The sequence below is a fragment of the Giraffa tippelskirchi genome, chromosome X (assembly GCF_054371585.1).
Source record: "Giraffa tippelskirchi isolate mGirTip1 chromosome X, T2T-mGirTip1v1.2.pri, whole genome shotgun sequence".
NCBI classification, from domain to species: domain Eukaryota; kingdom Metazoa; phylum Chordata; class Mammalia; order Artiodactyla; family Giraffidae; genus Giraffa; species Giraffa tippelskirchi.
In genome coordinates, this window is record NC_137289.1 from 130,244,568 (window position 1) to 130,264,818 (window position 20,251).

Below are 20,251 nucleotides of genomic sequence, written 5' to 3' on the forward strand. Positions count from 1 at the left end.
ACATTTTATTTCAGTCAATTCTACACCCAAGAGTGAATGTCCAAAGTATAAAAGATCAGTGCATTTGCAATATAACAATTGAATATTGCAGGAGTCATGTTCTAACATCAAAAGGTCAAATTATAGAAAAGCCTAGAAAAATGTGAGTAATGTGACTATGTTTCTCTCTCAAGGCTAGTGGAACTCTGAGTAAAATTTTACCTTTCAGTTTGTGATAAACTTCTTTGCCATGAAATTAAGTACCTGTTGCAGACAAGAGTTTTCAAATGAGAGAAAATCATTTTGAGTAATATCTAAGTTTAAGAAAAAAAGGGATGTTAAGCAGTAAAAACTACCATAGTTTAGTGTGTGTGTGTGTGTGTGTAATTAAAAACAGTGATGGGTTGTTTTCATTCAAGACCAAGTAACTCTCTAAGGCTATACAATTTTATGTGTCATCAGGAGAAAACCAGTTTGTACTTCTACAGAATGATAAATAAGCATGAAAATATAAATATATGCAAATAAGTAAATAACTGAAAAGAGGAAATTAACCCTTTTATATGATATCTGTCAACACTTCATATTCATCCCTTAATTATTTGATGTTTGGAGATTATTCAACATGAGTAAAAGCTACTGAATAATATACAGCAATTATTAGGAAGGCCTCTAAGTTGTATCCAAGTATAACATATGTGGTAGACATGGTGATGTGACTCCCAGATCACAATGGAAGGAAAAGATACGTTGCCCAGTTTTGGGGAGGGAAGTCAGCAGGCAGCCGCCAGCTGTCCACTCCTTCTGGTTTTACCTCACCTGCAGTTCAGTTCAGTGGAGTCCCTCAGTCATCTTCGACTCTTTGCAACCCTGTGCACTGCGGCACACCAAGCTTCCCTGTCCATCACCAACTCCCGGAGCTTGAGCAAACTCATGTCCATCGAGTCGCTGATGCCATCCAACCAGCTCATCCTCCGTCATCTCCTTCTCCTCCTGCCTTCAATCTTTCCCAGCATCAAGGTCTTTTCCAATGAGTAAGTTCTTCACATCATGTGGCCAAAGTATTGGAGTTTCAGCTTCAGCATCAGTCCTTCCAATGAATATTCAGGACTGATTTCCTTGAGGATGGACTGGTTTGATCTCCTTGCAGTCCAAGGGACTCTCAAGAGTCTTCTCCAACACTACAGTTCAAAAGCATCAATTCTTCGGCGCTCAGCTTTCTGTATGGTCCAACTCTCACATCCATACATAACTACTGGAAAAACCGTAGCTTTAACTAGATGGACCTTTGTCGGCAAAGTAATGTCTCTGCTTTTTAATATGCTGTCTAGGTTGGTCATAGCTTTTCGTCCAAGGAACAAGCGTCCTTTAATTTCATGGCTGCAGTCACCATCTGCAGTGATTTTGGAGCCCAAGAAAAGAAAGTCTCTCACTGTTTCCATTGTTTCCCCATCTATTTGCCATGAAGTGATGGGACCGGATGCCATGATCTTAGTTTTTTGAATGTTAAGTTTTAAGCCAGCTTTTTTACTCTCCTCTTTCACTTTTAAGATGCTCTTCAGTTCCTCTTTACTTTCTGCCCTAAGGCTGGTGTCATCTGCTTATCTGTTCAGTTCAATAGCTCAGTCATGTCCGACTCTTTGCGACCCCATGGACTGCAGCACGCCAGGCCTCCCTATCCATCACCAACTCCTGGAGTTTACTCAGACTCATGTCCATTGAGTCAGTGATGCCATCCAACCATCTCATCCTCCCGCCTTCAATCTTTCCCAGCATCAGAGTCTTTTCAAATGAGTCAGCTATTCGCATCAGGTGGCCAATGTATTGGAGTTTCAGCTTCAGCATCAGTCCTTCCAATGAACATTCAGGACTGATTTCCTTTAGGATGGACTGATTGGATCTCCTTGCAGTCCAAGGGACACTCAAGAGTCTTCTCCAAAGCCACAGTTCAAAAGCATCAATTCTTACGCGCTCAGCTTTCTTTATAGTCCAACTCTCACATCCATACATGACTACTGGAAAAACCATAGCCTTGACTAGACCACCTGCTTATATGAGGTTATTGATATTTCTCCCAGCAATCTTGATTCCAACTTGTGCTTCATTCAGCCTGGCATTTCACATGATATATTCTGCATGTGAGTTAAATAAGCAGGGTGACAATATACAGCCTTGACATACTCCTTTCCCTGTTTGGAACCAGTCCATTGTTCCATGTCTGGATCTAACTCTTGCTTCTTGACCTGCATACAGGTTTCTCAGGAAGCAGGTCAGGTAGTCTGGTATTCCCACCTGAATTTAAGAATTTTCCGCAGTTTATTGTGATCCACACAGTCAAAGGCTTTGGCGTAGTCAATGAAGCAGAAGTAGATGTTTTTCTGGAATTTTCTTGCTTTTTCTACGCTCCAACAGATGTTGGCAACTTGATCTCTGGTTCTTATGCCCTTTCTAAATCCAGCTTGAACATACGGTTTATGTACTGTTGAAGCCTGGCTTGGAGAATTTTGAGCAGTACTTTACTAGAATGTGAGTTGAGTGCAATTGGGCGGTAGTTGGAACATTCTTTGGCATTGCTTTTCTTTGTGATTGGAATGAAAACTGACCTTTTCCAGTCCTGTGGCCACTGCTGAGTTTTCCAAATTTGCTGGCATATTGAGTGAAGCACTTTCACAGCATCATCTTTTAGGATTTGAAATAGCTCAGCTAGAATTCCATCACCTCCCCTACCTTTGTTCGTAGTGATGCTTCCTAAGGCCCACTTGACTTCACATTCCAGGATGTCTGGCTCTAGGTGATTGATCACACCATCGTGATTATCTGGGCCATGAAGTTCTTTTTTGTATAGATCTGTGTATTCTTGCCACCTCTTCTTAATATCTTCTGCTCCTCTTAGGTCCATAGTGTTTCTGTCCTTTATTGTGTCCATCTTTGCATGAAATGTTCCCTTGGTATCTCTCATTTTCTTGAAGAGATCTCTAGCCTTTCCCATTGTATTGTTTTCCTCTATTTCTTTGCATCCACCTGCAGAGAATGGCGGAGAAGGCAATGGCACCCCACTCCAGTACTCTTGCCTGGAAAATCCCATGGACGGAGAAGCCTGGTAGGCTACAGTCCATGGGGTCGCTAAGAGTCGGACACGACTGAGCGACTTCACTTTCACTTTTCCCTTTCATGCACTGGAGAAGGAAATGGCAACCCACTCCAGTATTCTTGCCTGGAGAATCCCAGGGACGGTGGAGCCTGGTGGGCTGCCATCTCTGGGGTCGCACAGAGTCGGACACAACTGAAGCGACTTAGCAGCAGCAGCAGCAGCAGCAGAGAATGGCCTTGTTTGAGGTACAGCCTTCTCAGGGCTTCTCAGTCCTTCTCAGCACTTCCCTGGTGGCTCAGACGGTAAAAGCGTCTGCCTACAATGCGGGAGACCAGGGTTCGATCCCTGTATCAGGAATGTACCCTGGAGAAGGAAATGGCAACCCACTCCAGTACTCTTGCCTGAAAAATCCCATGGACAGAAGAGCCTGGTAGGCTACAGTCCATGGGGTTGTAAAGAGTTGTACACGACTGAGTGACTTCACTTTCTTCCCAGGGCAGCGCACATCTTGTGGCCGAGTCAGACAATGATGTAAAGACTTGACCATTTGGGCCTCAAATAGGACACAATGATGCACAATTGTTGTTCCAGAACTCTCTACCAGGTTAGCCAAGTTTACCAGGCCTGAATCTCAGTTTGATTTCATCTTCTGCCTAATCCTCCTGTATCTCCCTTTACAAATGTTGATTCCTAATAAGATAGCTTGTAACACAAACTCTTTCTCACATGCTTCTGGAAAATTCAATCAGCAAGAGTAGACACAGGAGTGATTTGAGAAAGCAGTCAATAAGATGGTGTTTTGGAGCTAGACCACTCACCACCCAGCTTGTTGTGAAGACTCCTGGTGCCAATCAGATCATAGCAAGCTCTTCTTTCAAAGTGGCTGTTAAATTGTTAAAACCTTCACTGCTGGTAAATTAGTCATGTGTACCAGTGGAAGGGAATATCCTAGAAGGTGCAATGTACTAGGTATGTGGTAATTATGAAGAAAATTTTAAATAAAAGGATAGAGAAGCACAGAAAATGTGCTCTGCATCATTATTCACTAGGGAAATAAAAAATCAAACCCACAATGAGATACCACTTCATATCCAGTTAGGATGGCCATTATGAAAACAGACAATACTAAGTGCTTACAGGGATGTGGAGAAACAAACCCTCATATTTTGCTGATGGAATGTAATTGGCCTAGTCTCTTTAGAAAACAGTTCCTCAAAAATTTAGTCATAGAGTTACTATGACTGAAATCCCATTCCTAGGCATATACCTAAGAGAAATGAAATAATATGTCTACTCAAAAACTTGTACAGAAATGTTCATTGCATCATTACTGATATAGCCAAAAGTGGAGCCAACCTAAATGTCCACCAACTGATGAATGAATAAACAAAATGTGATGTGTCCATACTATTTAATTGTATGGACAATTAATTGTAATTTTACAATTTTACATTTAAATTTTACAATTTAAAATTTAAGTTTTACAATTTTAAAATTTACATTTAAAATTTAACTTAGAAATGAAGTACTGATACATGCCACCACATGAATGAACCTTGAAAAAAATTATACTGAATGAAAGAAGCCAGTCAATTAAAATCACATACTCTGTTATTCCATTCATATTAAGTGTCCAGAATAGGCAAATTTATAAAGATACAAAGTTAGCTAATGATTGTTAGGGCTAGGAGTAGCAGGTAGGGCGGTAGGGTGATTGGTAATGGGTATGGTTTTCCTTCAGGATGACAAAAATATTATAAAGTTAGATCAAGGTGATGGTTGCACAACTCTGGGGATATACTAAACAATACTGAATATAGACTTTTTAAATGGGGGTATGATATTGTATGTGAATCATATCTCAATAATGGTGTTAAAAGTTTAAACCCACTCTGATCTTGGAACACAAGGGTCTTTTTCATGGAAAAAAAATATAATGGGATTGGATGGCTATAGATAAGTGCCACTGTTACAGCAGAAAATGTTAACAGACAGCTGAGGGAGAGTAGCAGACAATTGAAAAACATATGTGAAAGTCCATGAACGTCTTTGGTAGCATATAAAGAAGCAAGAAACGGCTAGAATATAGAGGCCTTGGAAAAACACACAAACTCACAAGAAATGGGAGATAAACCCTGCAAAGATGCAGAGCCAGTGACAGCTGTAAAATTTTAAAAGTCTTCTAGTCAGGGCATGCTGAGACATTCCGTCCAACGTAAAACTCAAGCAGGTCTCTTCAGGTTCTAAAAGCATCATATTCCACACTTAGGAATACTGCTCCTACCCAAATAATATGTAGCATGAAAGGCTGCCGGCTTTGAACAGGAACCAGAGAATAAGAGGGCTCTGCAGCAGTTCCGTGCTGCAGTTCAAGCAGCCTTTCTGCTTAGGCCATAAGATTGGGCAGACTCTATCATGTTAGAAATATCAATAATAAGAAAAGATGCTGTGTAGAAATTGTGGCAAGCCCTAGTAAAAGAATCACAATGCAGGATCCTGAAAGTTCTGAAACAAAGCATCGCCATCAGCAACAAATAATTATATTCTTTTGGAAAAAACAGCTTCTAGTTTGATACTGGCCCCTGATGGAGATGAAATGGTTGCCCATAGGACACCAAGTCACCATATGGCCATAGCTGTTCATCATAAGTTAGAGCCTGTGAAAGTCACCTTATCATAAGGTTGGATAAAGCCACCAAAAATCCAATGTAAGATGCCAGTGGTACCTACAGCATTGATCATGAGAAAGAGTAATGGCCAGAAGTAAGCTGCATGACAGGTAGCCCCGCCCCCTAATTACTGTCAGAATCACTCTCCTAGCTCACTCCTATGGCTACATGGTAGAAGGCTGTATCACCACCTTAAGAAAAGCCCAAAGATGGTTTACACATTGTTTGACTTAGTATGTGGGCAGAAATTGAAAAGTGAATGGTAACTGAATTACCACCTTACACAGTAATGACCTTGACAGACAGTGGTAAGGAAAAAATCTTCCCAGTGAACAGAGCTTAAGGCAGTTCACCTAGTCATACTTTTTGTGTAAAAAGAAGAGTATCCCAAGTTGAAAGTATATACAGACTCATGGATAGTAGCAAGTATTCTGGTTGGCTTGTCAGGGACCTAGAAGGAAAAAAGAGTGGAAGAAGTTCTAGAGTAGAGGCACATGGATATACCCACAAGAGTGGGCATGAAGTGTAAACAGAAGGTCTTTGTATCACATTTTGTTGTTGTTGTTCAGTTGCTCAGTTGTGTCTGACTCTTTGCGACCCTATGGATTGCACCACACCAGGCCTCACTGGCCTTCACCATCTCCCTGAGCTTGCTCAAACTCATGTCCATTGAGTCAGTGATGCTATCCAACCATCTCATCCTCTGTCATCCCTTTCTACTCCTGACTTCAATTTTTCCTAGCATCAGGGTCTTTTCCAATGGATCAGGTCTTCGCATCAGGTGGCCAAAGTATTGGAGCTTCAGCTTCAGCATCAGTCCTTCCAATGAATATTTAAGATTGATTTCCTTTAGGATTGATTGGTTTGATCTCCTTGCAGTCCAAGGGACTCTCAAGAGTCTTCTCCAAAACCACAGTTTAAAAAGCATCAATTCTTCATATCACATGATAACACTCAAAAGTAATCATCTGCTGTGGTAGAGGCACAAAACAGCAGAGTAGACAGTGACCTACCCAACCAGTTATGTTGGGCAGTCCTTGTCATCAGCCATCCTGGTGCTGAAACAATGTAGCCAAGGTGACAGAGGTAAGGTGACATTTTCCTAACAACATGGACTCCCATAGACCAAGATTGACCTTGCTACTGCAACCAATGATTATCCAATCTGGCAGCAGCATAAACTAGTTACTATCCTTAATATGATCCCATTCCTTAAGCAGCACAATTGTTCCATTTGGTGGCATGTTAACCCTTCTAGGTCCCTGGGCCCCTTTTAACCTGAAAAGGCTAGTGACTTGTTTTCATAGGAATAGACACTCTGGATACGGGTTTGCCTTTCTTCCTGCAGAGCCTCAGCCAGCACTGTTGTCCAAGGGTTTATACAGTGTTTGATTTCCTGTATGTGATCCCACATAACATAGTGACAGACTAGGGATCTCTTTTTACAGCAAAGGTGATCTAGAAATAGGTGCTTGATCATGGGATCCGCAGTCATATTTTATGACTCAGAATTTGTGGCCCTGATAGAGTGTTAGAACAAGCTACCAGAGGCATAGCTTGAAGCACCAGGTCAGAAGTGATACTCCATCTCCCAGGATTTTGTATGCACTCTGAATTAATAATATTTATATGATACTATTTTCCCAGTAGGTAGACTACCTGGGAACCAAAAAGTGGAACCAGGAGTTTCCATTCACTTACCGTTATTCCCAGTGACCCAGTAGGAATGAGTCACTGGAAATAATGTGCTGCCCATTTCTGCAACTCTGGGCTCTACATGGTTAGACAAACTTTTCTCAAAATAGGGCATCATTTCCCCCAAGGATGCAGCAGAGTCACATTGAATTATAAAGTACACAAGAAAAGGAGTCACTGTCTTAGCAAGAGTAACTGACTCTAATAAAGAGGATAAAGTCGGGCTGCTTACATGATGGGGGCATAGAGAAATGCGTGTGGAGTACAAGTGACTCACTTGAGTGAGCCTTGGTATCCCCTTGGCTGACTGTGAATGTAAAGAAACAGGTATGGCCACCCTCTTATGAGAAGGACTGAGTGACCAGGGAACTCAGGAGTGAGGATCTAAGTCATGACACCAGATAAGTCACTGAGGTCAATATATGTGGTAGCAGATGGTGGGTTATGTACAGTGAAAATGGAGGAAGGAGATGAATAAAGATTGTAGCCCTAGAGCTCAACTACAGCGCCAGGGACTGTAGCTTATTTCACTAGCCTCCTTCTTCTAAGTGTTCCCTTGGAAAAGAGATGCCCACTGGAATTTTGTAGGCTGTTCTCCAAACATGCATAGAGATGTGGATTTATGAGGCATGGGGTGTGGACTGTGGTAGACGTGGAGATATACCACCCAGATCCATTTTCTAAGAAAGACTTGCTCAGCTGCAGGGAGTATCTGCATGCAACCTCCAGCTGTCAGCCTCTTCAGGGTCTCTTAGCTGTAGAGAACTTGCTCATCTGAGGTCACATCCTCCCCCAGAATAGCCCATATCTCTCCCTAAGCAAAGCAGGAATATAAAGGTCCAGCCACTACAACCCAAGCTGACACATTATGAAAGGCATTGCTCATTCCAGAGCTTCCTGCATCACAGTTTAATTGCTTCCTCTCCTCTCATAAACATCTTGTCTCCAAACTCTGTGGCAGCAACTGCTCCTGCAGAATTGAATTTGAAACAACACATTTAATAGTAATTTTTATTTAGATCCAGACACTTATGGTAGTAGTGCACACTATTAGATTCCTTTCAATTGGTGAAATACTCTCCTAGAACATGAAAATGTCACTATTAGTCTAAATTCACCTTTAAAGGCATTTTAATAATTACGATAATTGCCAAAGGTAAACATTCAATTTTCACATTTTCACTATCTATGAGATACCAGGAAGGACATTAAAATTTTTTTGATAACTAGGTAATTTAATCAAAAATACCTGCAAGATTTTGACCATTCAAGTTAATAGAAGTAGCTTTGGTACAGAAAAAGTTATGTTTGACTCTTTTCGCTGTTTTTATTCTTTTTTACACCTTTGAATTGAATACTTAGAAATATTTCAAAATCACTTTGCACAATTCATACAGAAGGACTTATATCTCAATTTCTTGACTCAATTTTTTTCTACACTACTAATTTGAATACTTGATAATATTTCAAAGCCATTTACCCAGTAAAAAATACACTAAATTATTTATGTGTTATTTAGGTCAGAGTATTTCCAGAGGTAAGACAAAATTAATATTGGTGTTTAAACTCTCTGTGTTCCTTTTCTCTCCAAAGTTCATCATGGACTCCCTTCAAAGGATGCATTTGGCAGATGAAAAGCACAGATGACCTGTCCCAGAGCACATTCGTAATAGTTGCATCTGGAGTTGATGTTATTTTCCTGGATGCATTAGCATTCAGCTGTGTGATAAATATCAACTGCCTGGAATTTCTAAGCTTTATAAACTTGCTTAGGTGATTTTGCACTTCTAGTCTTTGACTTTTTATCATATTCTTATGGCACTTCAGGCAGAATTCTTTCCTCTAAGTAAAATTTTATGATAGAGAAGGGGAAGCTTCATCATATCACAGTCTGAATTTTCAACTTTTCTGCGTGAGTGAGAATGATAATTTGGAAGTAATCCACAAACAACTAGACCATTTTTCAGAATCAAGAATGGTGATGGCATAATAACCAAACATTTGTATCAGTAATCAGATATGAAGTTTGCAAAGCCAGTCATTTACCATTATTATTAATATAAAAATAAAATTGCTTGTATTTATATTGCACATTGCACTTAACAAATGCGTGTGCATACATCATATCAATTGATCGTCAGAAACAACATGTGATCTTTGTGGGGGTTTTGTGCCTGTTTATAGAAGGAAATACCGGGACCCTGAGAAACTGTCATTAAAACAGGAGAATTTAACATAAATAACTATTAAGCTATGATAAGAGAACTCAATATAGTACCCTATGACTGAGAAGAGAGTATCACAAGGAGGTACGAACTTGGACCTCCTACCCAAGGACAAGCATGCAGATTTCACTGGAGGAAGGTGGAGTGGCAGCTTACTGGATGGCATGAAAGTTTGCTGCTTTCTCTAGGCAGAGCTGGGTCCGTAGTCACTGGTCAAGCAAGCAAGCATCGTAAGTTGGTGGGTGCATGGGTGTGCAGAAGAGAGTGTGGGCATCCGTGCCAAAGAAAGGCTGGGACCATTTGATCTTACTGTTGGGAGGGCCAGGGAAGATGATCAACAGGCAGAGCAAGAGCTATGAGGTTGCCAGGAGACCACATGTTCTTCACACCTGGATGGGGCAGAGTAACACCTGAGGTCCTCATACTTGCATCTGGGACCAGTGGCACAGCAGCAGGAATCGGTAGAAATTTTTTCCTTCTTCAGTGTCACTACAGCGACCTCTAGTGAGAAAACGTATCATCGTGTTTGCCACAAAGGAGAAATGCTTCAAGAATTCTGTCCATCATTGTAAGAGTAGGTATTGAAGGGTTAATCTGGAGCTACTAAATAATAAATTAATGCAGTCATGACCTTGGGTAAGGCAGCTTTTTTCTGGTAGAGAGTAGCTCTAGGAGAGGGACTTGGGTGTCTCTGTAACACTTCCAGCCCCTGGGGAAATGAGTGCCTCTGTTCCAAAGGGAAAATCTGAATGGCTTACCACAGTAACCATTACAATCATTAATTTATAAATCAGTGCTAAGAAGCTGTCTCAATTGTGATATATATATATATATATATATATATATATGTACACATATGTATCTTCCCTTTAACTAAGGTAAACTGATAAGCTTTTAATTATTTCCCTCAGTGGTGTTTTCTCAAACCTTCTTTTATTCGTTAATGTTGCCATTACAATCTTTAGCCTGAATATGGAATGTATAAAAATTTAATGATAGTACTAATAATTATCAAACTGAATATTCCTTGCCCATTGCCTATTTTTAGGCAATCCCTAAATTCTGTAATAAACTTTCACCAACATTCCCTTCCTTAAAGTTGTCCTTCCTATGGAAAACTTGGTATACATACTGTGCTGTTATAGACCATTATTTTCAACTGACTGGGGTGAATGGCAGTTAGCCAGATATCATCATGAAGATATTTTCAAGGTGCCTGTGATCAATAATCTTTTTTTCACAAACTGAAAAAGGAATCACTGTGTATGCCTTATATATTATAACTGTCCTGTTTAACCTATTTTTCAGATTAAGGAGAACTTTTTCCAAAAAGTGATTATTTCAGAATTTGAAGGGGATAAACTAGAGGGATATTTCTCTTATGTTCTAATTAATGCAATTTACACTGAATGATGCTGCTTCCCACTGGTTCTATAATAAAAATAATTGTCTGTGTTCACTCCTGCAACTTCCTCTGCAATCAGCCAGAAGATTAAGGATACATTCCACTCTGCAAACATGGGGTTACAGCCTTGCATTTTGCTTCTGTTCTGAATCTCTTTTGGTGTAGGCATATATATACTATACTTATTTCTCTCTTCTGTTTGTGTGAGTACTCTTCTTTGGCTAAAATCCTTAATTCTTACACACCACTTTGAAGAAAGAGTCCAAATATCCAAGCATAATAATAATAACAATAATAATAATACTCTCCTTAGTTAGGGTAACTTTTCCAATTTTAGCTCCTCAAGAAACACTCTTCATTTCAATCCCTGGTACACCCTAAATATTCTCTCACTCCTTTAGGCCTCTATGAAAGTTATTGCTTCTGTTTTGAGCATCTTTCTACATCTGAGAATATTCATTGTTGTTGTTCAATCCCTAAGTCATGTCTACCTCTTTGTGATCCCATGGACTGCAGCATGCCACACTTCCCTGTCCTTCGCTATCTCCCGGAGTTTGTTCAAGTTCATGTCCATTGAGTCGGTGATGTGATCCAACCATCTCATCCTCTGTCGTCCCCTTCTCCTCCTGCCCTCAATCTTTCCCAGCATCAGAATCTTTACCAATGAGTCAGCTCTTTCCATCAGGTGGCCAAAGTACTGGAGTTTAAGCTTCAGTATCAATCCTTCCAAAGAATATTCAGGACTTATTTCCTTTAGGATTGACTGATTTGATCTCCTTGTTGTCCAAGGGACTCTCGAGAGTCTTCTCCAACACCACAGTTCAAAAGCATCAATTATTCAGTGCTCAGCCTTCGTTACTGTCCAACTCTCACATCCATACATGACTACTGGAAAAACCATAGTTTTGACTAATGGACCTTTGTCTTCAAAGTGATGTCTCTGCTTTTTAATATGCTTTCTAGGTTTGTCATAGCTTTTCTTCCAAGCAGCAAGCGTCTTTTGATTTCATGGCTGCAGTCACTGTCCATAGTGATTTTGGAGCCCAAGAAAATAAAATCTGCACTCTATCCCTTTTTTCCCCTATTTGCCATGAAGTGATGGGACCAGATGTTATCATCTTAGTTTTTTGAATGTTAAGTTTTAAGCTAGCTTTTTCATTTTCCTCTTTCACCGTCATCAAGAGGCTCTTGAGTTCTTCTTCGCTCTCTGAAATATTCATACACATATTCAATGATCAACTTCAATATGAAGTCCTTTATGAAGTCTGCCAATCTCCCCTTACTTACTCCTTACTCTGCACTGTTCTCATGGTACTTAAAAACCATCTCAGTTATAACATTTCTCATGCCGTTTTGTATACTTGGCTACTTCCCCTATTAATTTCTAATCCCTTTGAAAACAGGATGCAGCATATTCTATTGTTATCCAGATTTCCTCTACCAAGCCAGTGACACAGCTGTGGTGTTAGTGTGGACTTTCATTACTCTTCACTAGAGCCAATACACCTGAAGACACTGGGAGGTTATATTTCCCCACTTCAGTAGCTCTAACAAATGACTACTGATATTGGGATATAGTAGTTCCCCAACCCACCCCATCTGTAGACTAGTGAAGCCTGGTGTTGAGATTCATCCTCATGGGATCAGGCTGAGGCTAAACTTCTCATGAAACCATGTCTTTGCCTAGGTTCTTTTATCTTATGTATTTTGCTTTCCTCTCCTCAAAATTTTTCTTCTGAGATCACTCCCTCAACAAGTCATCTTGCTGAAGAATCTCCATTTCTAGTACACTGACACACAGGGATTTTCATCTGCAAATATTTGTAAACCTGAACTTGAGCCTGTGATGTGCTGTGGTTAGTCGCTCAGTCGTGTCTGACTCTTTGCGACCCCATGGACTGCAGCCTGCCAAGCTCCTCTGTCCATGGATTCTCCAGGCAAGAATACTAGAGTGGGTTGCCATGCCCTCCTCCAGGGGATCTTCCCAAGCCAGGGATCGAACCCAGGTCTCCCACATTGCAGGGTGGATTCTTTACTGACTGAGCCACCAGGGAAACCCAAGAATACTGGAGTGGGTAGCCTATCCCTCTCCAAGGGATCTTCCGACTCAGGAATTGAACTGGAGTCTTCTGCATTGCAGGCAGATTCTTTACCAGCTGAGCTACCAGGGGAGCCCAAACCTGAGCCTAGGCAAGTGCTGTTAAGGCATAGCACACTCAAGAAGTGTTTGCTTAGTGGGAGGAATTGAGTAATAATTTAAGTATATTTGATTAAAATTCTCCTGTCTTTCCTGCTTCATTGCTATGCTGCCTGGCTTCTCTCTCTCAGTTCCTGGTCCTGAGAAAAGGGTGATGTCTCAAATGGGCTCCTGATAAATACTTAGTTTCAGTTGAAGTTACCAATCTTTGAGATCCCAAGCCATATATTTGCTTCTTCGATTTTGAATTCATGATTTTCTTAACTTCTTTTCTATCAGTTAGGCCCAGAGCTATCTGGATTGTGTGATCAATATGTAAGTCACATATAAGCAAACATTTACAGGAAGTGCATAAGAGTAAAGAAACCATAATATTATAAATGGCTTACATCAAAAGTCAAATTCGGTGGTCTTAAGGTTTTATCCAGTCCACAGATATGTTTTATTGTATTCATAGAGAGTTTAAAAATTTTTAGATTTATTGCCAACACAAAATTCCAAATTCAAGGTTTTCACTCACACATAAATTGAAAGATATCTGATTATTTACCCTCATGACAACAATCTTGTTCACCCTAGTCCTGGTTACTCATTATTGTCTTAAATCCAGCCCACTTCTTTTTTACAGACTTCTTTGACTACTTTAATACTTAGATTTGGGACCCCCTAAGCCATACCTGGGAGCATATAGACAGGGACCATATTCAATCCATTTTTGAATCCCTAGCATTTAACACAGTATCTGCCAGAATAGGTGCTCTGTAAATGTTTATTAAATTTACTGTTAAAGGGGAGGGGAAATATCTTTCAGGAAAAAAATCTGCTTTTCAACCCCAAGTAAGAGTCCTATAAAATATCCTTACTGCAGAAGAAAGGAGCAGTAAAAAGGCAGGAGTAATTGCGAGATGTAACAGAGGAGTGGTGCTTGGTTTACAGTGGCAGTTCCAGTATCATACAGATGAGCACAATGGCAATTAGGAAGAGAAGTAGTAACAGTGCTTGACCTAGTAGTACAGTTGATTAATTCTACATCCAGGAAGAGAGATTTAAGGACTGAAATGAAAGCAACTGCAAGCAGAAGGACACTGACAAATTACCACAATTAACATTTCTGATAGCCTAAAGCAACCAGCACAGCATGATAAAATGTGGAACACAGAAGTTACAACAGGTAAGAGATACAGACCTCAGTTGAAGACTGAGACCTCAACCTAGATAAAGACTCTATAATGCCTTCTGAATAAGGCAGCATCAACATCCCATTAAGAAACAGAAAACAAAACCAAAAAAATGATTTAGTTCAGGCCTTACACCAGATATATATCATATAATTTTCTGCACTTAATTATGACTAACTTTGGTGGCTCAGACCATAAAGAATCTGCCTGCAATGCAGGAGACCCGGATTCAATCCCTGGGTGGGGAAGATCCCCTGGAGAAGTAAATGGCAACCCACTCCAGTATTCTTGCCTGGAGAATTCCCATGGACAGAGGAGCCTGGGAGGCTATAGTCCATGGGGGTCACAAGAAGTCAGGCACGACTGAGCGACTAACACTTTTCACTTTTACTGCTTAAGTATATGCATGTGTATATACACAGACAGACATATGCACACACAAAATAAGGATTCTCTCAACAAAACTTTTAATGATTTTATTTTCGAATAAATATTGAAAGAATCAGCTTCAGGTATTGTTAGGGAAATATAGTTAAAATAGATGAACCCAAATGTGTGTAGCATTCAGTAACCTGGTGTTAAGTAAGACACACTAGGAAGTACATCACTGATAAAAAGGCACCAGTGTTACACTGTCGCTTCCTCTAATTTTTGTTCCTTATACTATGTTCCTTCTGCTTGTACTGGATTCTTCTTCTGCTGTCCAGCCATCATCTGCCATAGTCATAGTCTGATTTTAAAGTCATAAGCAAGACCAAGTTGCTTATTTAGCTATCTGTCACATTCTGAAGCTCCTTTTTCAGAGAGAGGCATGAGCTTCTTTTTAATCACACAGATACCAAAAATACATATAAATTAAATACACTTATAATTAAGAAGGAGGTTCATCAGTTGGAAGAATAGACATGGGTAGTGTAGAAGTCATTAGTGCAGTTTGCTAAGCATTTCTGTACCTTCAGGTACATGTTAGAATTACATTTCCCTGACACTGGTTAAGTTTGGCACAGATTCATGGATTCATCTGGCCAATAAAATGTGAAATGGAAATGAAATGTACCTCTTCTGTGGCAGATTTAAGAGGTAAATTCTCTTCTCTCTGCCAAGACTGTCATGGAAGAAGTTGTTGAGAAGGTGCTTTAATAAGTCAGGGTTCCTGAATGTTTACGTGAGCAGAGAGTCTTTAGGTCCCTGTGCCATATAGCATGCGTGAAAAATAAATTTTGTTGTCTTAAGCCACTAAGGCTTGGGGTTTGTTTGTTATAACAGTATAACCTCACCCATTCTGCCTGATACAGCTAAGTGTAAGCTAACCTGCAAATAGCTGTGGTAGCAAAACTGCAGTGATGTACAGGCAATTAGAAAAAAACTGATGTCTCAGCTTGGAATTTGACAAACATGTAAACTAAAGGTGACAAGCATGTAAACTAGAGGGAAATCAGCATACAAATAATATTAGCCAGACAACCTAGGGAAATGAACTTCAAACTGTGCTGGGGTGATGATCTCTAGGGATTTTTCTGTATCTCATCAGAGATCACCTGAGGGAGTTGAGGGTGGGAGGGAGTTCTTTGCAGACTAATTTAACAAAGCATCTGTTTCTCAGGTTATCTGAGATAATTTGTTTACAAATGGGTTTTCCAAATACTGCATCTGAGGAAGGGATCACGTGGTGAAATGATATTGGGAAAACATTCTTTTGAGAATAATAGATAACATAAAATGTTGTCAGTGGTATATAACAAATTGCTCACTAATTGCTCACTATACCATGCTCATTCATACATTAGCATCTTTGTGTGAGTTGAACCACACTTCTTCTCCTTCCAGTCTCTGTCTCACAAACTGCTGTGCACTCTTTAACATGCACATAAAATATTGCCTTCTCTGTAAAACCACCCCAGATGCACTTTTGAGAATGTGAATGTGCATGTGCACACACGTACGGATTAACCTATGCCATTCTTTCCAATCTCTCATCGCATTTTGGTGTTTGTAAGTTGCTCTCCTTTACTAGATTATGAGAGGTTGGTGGAGTTTAGAAAGATGTAAGTAGTTTGTAATTGCTAAAAGAAAATTTAAACAATAAAGTTTAGTTTGCTTAATTTAGTTTGCTGTATTGTTTTAAGCAAATTCTTTAACTTTAAAACTTGCAAATCTTTGGCATATTCTGTCTTAAGCATTTAACTTAAATTCCCCATAGGCTATAAAATTCAATGCTATCCAGATGATTTACTACCACAATTTCATAGTTGAAAGATACTTTTGCCATTCTTTGCTTGAACTATAATTAACAGAAGATAAACAACCTGCAATAACAAAAACTAAAGCCTTTGTTTTTATTATATCACATACTCCTTACTTTTCCATATCAACAGAAAGACCTCTAACCAATTCTCTTTACCTGTTTTGATTTTTATAAATTTCTGCTCTTACTGTAAATTCTTTGTACATTGAGCAAAAACACACTCAGTGTTTTAAATATACCAACTATACAAATTTTCACACTGAATTTCATTTACAGACACCTCTACAGGTAAATAAGATATTTACATTTTGGAAATATTTTAAAAATAATGATGATTTGGGGATAGGTGTAACAATAAGTTTAATAAAGATAAAAATAACAATAAGTTTAATAAAGATAACAATAAGTTTAATATGCACCTATCAAATGAGAAAGGCAAAAAAATAATTGTTTTTGTTTTTATTCCTAAGTACTTACAGGAATAAAAGCATGAGCAGACTGACAACAGTTTATTTTCATTTCAAAATATAACAAAGAAAGATATTATGGTCTGTACTCCTCCTTCTTCCTTAGAAGTGATTCCATCAGTGGGGTTTTTATCTTCTACTCTATACAGAAAAATTAAGGAGGGTCAAAATGCTATATTTTAACTCAGTTTCAAGAAGTAAACACTCATTCCAAAAGAACACCAGAAGCCTATCTCACCTTCAAAATTGTCTTGGCCTAGGGCCAAACTTCAAGTACATTGGTCAAAACCGAGAGTTTAAAAACACAAGTAATTAATATATTGATTTATGTGTTTATTGAGTTTGGTTTTTCTGAAGAAATAAATAAAATGTCAAATTAGTAAGAATTTGAAAGTTGAATAAGAGTACGTTTTTTCAGAAGGCAGTGTTCTATTTAGGATGCTGTATTTATGGGAGAAACGTTTTTGCAGATTTTCAATAACTATGTTTACATTATGTGACATTGGACATCACTAATTACATTTGTCCCCTCAAGACAATGTAATTATTGGTAATAACAACTTGCAATGACTAAATTCTTAAAATTCAGAATACATTTTGTTTGTTTAGTCTATACTCTAAGAGATAATACATATGACTGTATTTTCTCTTATACTTTGATTTAATTATTTCAGTAAATATTTGTGGACATCTACTATACATCAACTATGGTAAGTACTGGTAACTTAAGGATCAATAAGTCTTTTCTAAATTCAGGAGCTCAGTAAAGAAAGACATAAATAAAAATCTGCAATCAGGTGGCATTTTGCATTGTAGAAGTATGCACCAGGTCCAGTGGCATTCCAGCAGAGTATGAAGGAATGTAGTATAGCACTCTGGCAAAATCTTCCCTGGTGACTCAGACAGTAAAGAATCCTTCTGCAATGCAGGAGACCCGGGTTTGATCCCTGTGTCAGGAAGATTCCCTGGAGCAGGGAATGGCTACCCACTCCAGTATTCTTGCCTGGAGAATCCCATGGACAGAGGAGCCTGGCAGGCTACAATCCATGGGGTCACAAAGAGTTGGACATGACTGAGCAACTAACAAACGCACACTGGCAAAGTCAAGTTATTCAAGATGGCTCTAGAAAAAATGTGAGGAAGGTTGGGGGAGTGAGAGTAGGACACACAAGTGAAAGGAACTTTGGGTAAGCAAAGGCCAGCGTGTGTAAAGTAACATGAAGCCATGTCAAGGTGTTTAGAGGCGGTCCAATGGCCACTGGAGGGCTACTAAGGAGTGTTAAGCAGAGGAGTGGTGAGTCATGATCACAGATGCTTTTTAAAGTGATCACACTAGTGGCAGTAAATGTCCCAATATAAGATGGCAGTGGGATAGGGGTGATTTAATTTATCTTTTTTCAGATTTTCTATACTGTATCTGTATGATACTTAGTAATACAAATTTCTTTAAGTGGTAAAACGGACTTATACTTAATTGTCTTACTTTTCCCATTAGAAAACAAGCTTAATCAAAACTAGGCTATGTACATCATCTTCACTGTTCTAGTCCCAGTGCTTAACACATAGAAAATAAATATTTGTTGAATGAATGAATGTCAGTTTGAATGGGAACAAGAGAGATTACTGTGTTTTCAGTATATAACTTGGTGAATATGATTTAAGATGCTACCATGATTTTAGCTGGGGTGACTGATGCAATTAATAAGTATGGAAACACAGAAGCAGCAATTGGGTTTCAAGAGAAAACATATATAGCTTTGAACATTTTCTGAATGAGTTGCCTATGGGAAATTAGGATGAAGGCACCCAGTGAGTAATTGGTTAAAGAAACAAAGAATACCAGGAAAAAACTAGACTTGAGATATAAATTTGGAACTCTTTAACTTCCAAAGTCGAAGTGTAAGCCATAGAACTAGATGCTACTAGTTAAGGATGTCTAGACCAAAAAGACCAGGAGCAGTAGGGAAAAGCAGTGTGTTCATAACAATCTAAAGACCTGCATCTAATCTAACATCACAAAATTCAAAATCATGCAATTCAGGGAATAGGAGTTTTCAAGAGGAGTGGTGAGCAATGTTAAATAAAATAGCACTCAAATAAAATGAGGGCATGAAAGAAAATTTTGACCTTGGTATTTTTTTTTTCTTTCCTTTTCTTCTTCTTGTATAATTTCAGGCTTAGAGCAAAAAAGAATGTAAAGCTCTCCCAAATGTTAAATTTTCAAAACACTGGTATTGTTATTCTCTGATAATCTGTAAGCCTGTATGTGTATATATATGTGTGTGTATCTACATGTCTACATACAGTAGACCCTTGAAGAATGTGAAAGTTAATCTGCATATGACTTATACTTTATCCATATACCTAGATTCAGCCAACCACAGACATTTGGTATTATAATATTTCCTACTGAAAAATATCCAAGTATAAGTGAACTCTCACATTTCAAACCTGCTTTTGTTCAAGGGTCAACCGTATTTTTTCTCAAATATTTGAGTCAGTTGCAGTTATAATGTTTTTAAATGCTTACAGTGTGTTTTCCCCAAAAAAGCATTCTTTTATATAACTGTAGTACATTTATCACACTCAATATATTAACATTAATAATAATAATTAAAAAAAAACCTTTAAACAAATAATGCCAATTACCACTTAGTGTCCATTATAGACATTTGAAGAATCAGCAAACTAAAACGAACTGAAATGGGCGAATTTAACTCAGATGACCATCTACTACTGTCGGCAAGAATCCCTTAGAAGAAATGGAGTAGCCATCATAGTCCACAAAAGAGTTTGAAATGCAGTACTTGGATGCAATCTCAAAAACGACAGAATGATCTTTGTTCGTGTCCAAGGCAAACCATTCAATATCACGGTAATCCAAGTCTATGCCCTGACCAGTAACACTGAAGAAGCTGAACTTGAATGGTTCTATGAAGACATACAAGACCTTCTAGAACTAACACCCCAAAAAGATTTCCTTTTCATTATAGGGAATCAGAATGCAAAAGTAGGAAGTCAGGAAACCCTGGAGTAACAGGCAAAATTGGGCTTGGAGTACAGAATGAAGCAGGGCAAAGGCTAACAGTTCTGCCAAGAG